This window comes from Rhinolophus ferrumequinum, chromosome 4 (genome assembly GCF_004115265.2).
Source record: "Rhinolophus ferrumequinum isolate MPI-CBG mRhiFer1 chromosome 4, mRhiFer1_v1.p, whole genome shotgun sequence".
NCBI lineage: Eukaryota > Metazoa > Chordata > Mammalia > Chiroptera > Rhinolophidae > Rhinolophus > Rhinolophus ferrumequinum.
Genome location: NC_046287.1, coordinates 4,700,691 through 4,706,184, shown reverse-complemented (window position 1 = coordinate 4,706,184; position 5,494 = coordinate 4,700,691).

Sequence of the window (5,494 nt, the reverse complement as noted above, 5' to 3'; positions counted from 1 at the left end):
CAAAGAGCAGAACAGGCTTTTCATTGGTCCCTCGTTTTCAAGGTTGTTTATTTCTTGATATTTCAAGAAATATCCAGGAAGGTTTATTTTAAGATCTAGACAGAGGACGTGAGATGTGACTATTTTTGACTCAATTTCTTCACCTAATTAGATCAAATGATTTTAATGAACTAGAACAATCCTTTAGCTGAGTGGTGGTTATCAAAATACTGTTATATTTTGATTCGTAATTCATCATTATTAACGTCTGAGTATTAGATTGAACTTTTTTTTCTTTTTATCGGGAAGACAAACATCTGTAGGAATAAGTTGCCTATGTACGCTAAAATTTGCATCTTTGATAAAAGATCCCAATTCCACACTTAAATAAACATAAACACAGCTGTAATAAATAGCTTCTGGACTGGAATATAAAAAGCACAGGAGTGTGTCGATGAGGGAATAGAGAAATCCTCGTTTGGAGTAGAGGTCACAGCATCGTTCCACCTCCCCTCCTGACCATCTACCTTCTCCGCCTCCAGTTGTCAGCATCTGGTGGCCTCAGTGACTAATGCCCCTTATCATGGGCCAGTTGCCTCCCATCCCTGCCCAGTGCCCTTTTTGAGTCGGAAGATTTTCTGATGCCTAAAAATAAAAGGATGCGAGAGGTGCTGACGCCATCTCTGACAGCACCTCCATGCTCCCTGTCTGGAGACCTAAGGGGCAGTGGTTGCTGCGGGGTGATGCTGTCACATGTGTTCGCAGCCCCAAACCTTCTCTCCTTCACTGTTGCTTCTCTGAAGCCCAGGTCTCTGCTGTTACTGCTGCCTCTTTGTCCATCCACTTTCCCCTGTCTCCAGGTGGAGACCAATTATTTTTATTTACATGAAGACATTTTTCTCCTGACGAAAATGTGCATGCAAATGAGACACAAGGGATACACACTCCCCTTTTCAAGTGACTGATGCTTTAGTAGATGTCATATGGTTAGAACTCTCCTAAACCGGAGTCTGTGCTTCTGTGGTTGAGTCCAGAAAGGCAGCCTGGGTTGTGCATTCCTGAGATGATGCAACAGCATGAAACCTCACTCCTGCTATGAAGACAATGATAAAGGAGAGGGAAGAAGAGCCTTTTGCCTACTTATTACCAGGAGAGAGAACCCAGACTCAACTCCAGAATTATTTGAATTGGACCCAGTGGCATCAATAGGTGTCTGGGGGAAAGAGGAAAGTAGAAGGGTGTGGTGAAATGAAGAAGAGTCAGAAAATTAAAATCAAAGGATAGAAAGAGATGACTGAGTCGCAGAGGAGCCGAGAGACAGGGAGAGACTCAGGGGAGAAAGAGCAGGAGTGAGAACTGGGAATGGCTGGGGCGCTACCCACATAACTTCCAGGAATGACAGTTCTGAAAACCAGGGCACACCTGAAATGTTGTATGTTTTCCTGCGTGATTTTTTTTACACTAAGATAAATACGTTCAGAAGACAGGATAGAAGCAATATGACGGCTCTCTTTATGTCACCACTTGAACGAATAGCAGTGCTTTTATAAGAAGCACTTGAGGAAATTGGTGATTTTATGTTAATGACATATTTATTTTGCCTCTCTCCTCTTTCTGCTACTCTTCTCTGTCCCTGGTCTTTGTTACTCACCAAACCCACTCAAGGCATTCAGGCATAATATTCACTTCCTGAGAAAAATGGCTTACTGTTTGTTCCACTAGTGGTGGGAAAGTAATGTGTGTGCATGTGCCCTTTGTGACCGGGAAATCACTCTGGAATGCAGCTCTTGCCCTGCTCCTGCGCACTTCCCCAGCTCAGCCATAAAGGGGCCCTGCTGTCTGTGTGCTCACCAGACTTTCCCGGCCTGCCATCCCCTTGGCCGCATGAAGCCACTCCTCCCACCGTCGCCATCGGTCCTTCTCTTTGTGGTCCTGCTGTTTCCAGGTAAATGGGAACTGGCCCGGGCGTGCGGCCAGGTCTCTCTGCAGGGGTCACTTCTGGGTTGGGAAGTGAGATCCTAGGCCTGGGAATGTCCTGGCTGCGTGTCTAAATGACACTGAATATGCTGAGGGCGCTGGCTTCCCAGGAGAGAGGGTCCCGCCCCTGACTCCACTTTCTTATCCTTTTAACGTTCCTTTCCCTTACAGAGAGGGACAGCCAGTGTCAGGAAGGACCTTAGATGGAGGGGGTTTCAATAAGCGTATTAGTGACGACCTGGGGGGATGCTCAGCTCGGCCTCCATGAGGCACCCAGGTTCCACTACGTTCTCAGGCATCATTCTCTCTCTCTCTCTCTCTCTCTCTCTCTCTCTCTCACACACACACACACACACACACACACACACACACACACAGTGCATACTAATGTGCACGTACACAAATAACATTTACCCCCCGCCAACCCTCTCCATCCCTTCCTCCACTTTCTCTATTTTTGCAGAATGATAGAGGGATGTAATTGGTAGACAAAGAACTGCATACATTTAATGTGTACAATTTGATGAGTTTGGACATATGCACATAGTCCTAACAGCCAAGGGAATAGACATACCCAACACTCCCCAAAGTTTCCCTGTGTCCCTTTGTATTTATGTTTGATTGTGTGTAGTAAGAACACTTAACATGAGATCGACCCTCTTACCAGATTTTGCGGTGCCCGCGTTGTGTCACTACAGACACTGCCGTTAACTACAGCGGGGCCTGGAACTCTCCACCCTGTATGACGGAAACTTTACCCCACGGAGCAGCAACTCCCCATGCCCCCATACTCTCCCTCCCCCCTAGAGTGAATGTACCTCATCCTCATGGGTCTGCTGAATGAAGAGCTCAGGAAATTCTCTGCTGTGCATTTTCTCTCCTACAGGGTTGTCCTGGGCCAGGTATGTTAGCCAGGAAGGCACTGAGGATCCCAAAGCACCTGCAGAAGGAACAAACGGGTCCCACTTGCTACGCCAACAAGTAAAACGCTACGTCTTTCCACACACTCCCCCTTACGAGGGTAAGTAACCATACCTGTGACAAGTTCATCCACTCCGCAAATGTGTCGTGAACGAATGGATGGGAAGGTGACACCTCCACCCATCCAGTGAATGGATGGCTGGGGATGAGGCTGGGCAGTCATTGACAGTAAGGACCGGCCGTGTTTCCTGAAGACGCTGTGTGGAGGGCTCAGGCTGTGCTACCTGTCAGAAAGGCCACAGGGGTCTACAGCCGCCCCCTACCCCCGCCACTCCCCCGGGATTGGTCAGTAACACCTGGGAGGCTGGGAGGCAAAAGTATGGGGCCACTTCTACAGCCTCTGGGCTTCATTCAAGCCCGATGGGAGGAGCTGATGTGGAGTGAGACAGCCCCACTCTGCCAGGTTAGAGCCCTGCTCCCTGGGCCTTGGAGTTCATGCATTCTACAGAAATCTGCTGAACATGTGCTAAGTGCCACGTGAAAAATGAGTGCGCACGGAATGCCTCCTGGGTCGGCGTGGCTGAAGAGAGACTGTGACGTCAGCCCATTGCAATGAGGAGCAGAGGGGGCACGGAGGACAGATGGCCCACAGCCACTTTTCTGGTTAGTTCCAACCCACTACCTGTGCCAGCTTCCAATCTGTAAGGACAGAGCAGAAACAGTGATTTCCATGGTGTCCTTCATGTGAAACTCGTTCCTGACCCTAAAACAGGGAAAGCAAGTCTGGAAGTTCAGTGGCAAGAGGAGGAGAAAATTCTGTCTTAGTTGTTTTCCTCCGAATTGGGAAAAGAGTCCCATTGGCGTGATACCTCCATCTATGTCTGGTAACATATATTCCATAGAAGTAGAGTTGAAAAATAAATGACCAAGAAACTAAATTCTTACAATCCTTACCCAGTCACGAAAAGTCTGTCTCAATCTCACCCATATCTCCCACCATTGTCTGTCACCTCTGTGATACTCAAGCCACGTCATGATTTCTGGGAAATATTTTGCTCTCTCATTTCTTTGCACAACTATGGGGAACATGTCTAACTTTTATTCAAGACCCCATTTAGACGCTGCATCTAGCATCCATTTAAATGTAACATTCTCTGTGACCTTTTTTGGTTGTTCTCTATGTTCCCCAGTCACTTTGTGCAGACTCTACTATGGAGTTATTATATTGAATTTAAATATTTGTTTACGTGTCTGTTTCCCCACTAGACTCTGGGTTCCTGATTCAGAGAATGTCCCCCAGTTCTGCCGTAGCATGTTAAAATGTCATAAATAATTTTGCCTGGAAGGATTGAGGAAGTGAATTCATTTACCAAATAAATAGAAATCTGTCGGGCCTCTTCCCACTCCCCCACCTGTTCTATTCTTGTTTTTCTCTCTTTCTATGATATATCTTTCTCTCTCAAGAGTTATGAGCTTTCTGTTTGTAACACTGTGTTTGAGAAGTTGCTAAGATAGAATTTTCAGTTGGGATTCAAAATAGTATAGTGAGTGGAAAGCAGGCCACTGTGTAAAAGAGGTGACTAAAAACCAGTGAGAAAAGGGGCGGCCAGTTGGCTCAGTTGGTTAGAGCGTGAGCTCTGAACAACAGGGTTGCTGGTTCGATTCCCACGTGGGCCAGTGAGCTGTGCCCTCCACAACTAGACTGAAGACAACGAGCTGCCACTGAGCTTCCGAAGGGGCGGCTGGATGGCTCAGTTGGTTAGGGTGCGAGCTCTCAACAACAGGGTTGCCGGTTCAATTCCTGCATGGGATGGTGGGCTGTGCTCCCTGCAACTAAAGATTGAAAACGGGGACTGGACTCGGAGCTGAGCTGCGCTCTCCACAACTAGACTGAAGGACAACGACTTAGAGCTGATGGGCTCTGGAGAAACACACTGTTCCCCAATATTCCCCAATAAAAATTTTAAAAAACACACCAAAAAAACCAGTGAGACAAGCATTAAATCCTCACCCTGTCAAGGGCGTGAGAAAAGAGTGGAAACTGAGGCAGGGTTTTGCAATAATCTTTCTGGAAAGGGCCATGGGTGAGCTGACAGTCCCACCCTTCTCCTGATGGGAAGAGCATGTGGCCCCTGCTCCCGCCCCAAGCAGCTCTTCTGCATCTAAAATCTGACAGGTGGGACTTGCTCACGGGAGCTCCCCAACTGGCAGGTGCAAAGGAAAGGTGGATGCTGCTTTGAAACGGGCCTACATTCTGAAGGATCTGGGGGGAGAACATGATGCAGGTCTAGGCTTCATGCAGGAGTCACCTTTGATCCTGTTTTAGGGGGACACTGTTGAGGCCAGGAAACGTCAATGAGGATGTTCCTTAGATGTCACCAGATGCTTAGGGGCCGAGTAAGCCATGAGCTGGGTGGAGATGTGTCCTCCTGCCAGCTGACTCCAAAGGCACAAAGTCAGCCTCTAATAGAATAAAACCAATAGGAAAGTCTGGTCTCTGTCCTCCTCATGCTCCTCTCCTGTTCCAAGCCTTGGAGGTGTCAGACCTCAGGAATCCAGCCGGAAAGAAGGGAAGAATCTTTTAGGAAAAGAGCCCGTTGCTGATCACACGTGCCCT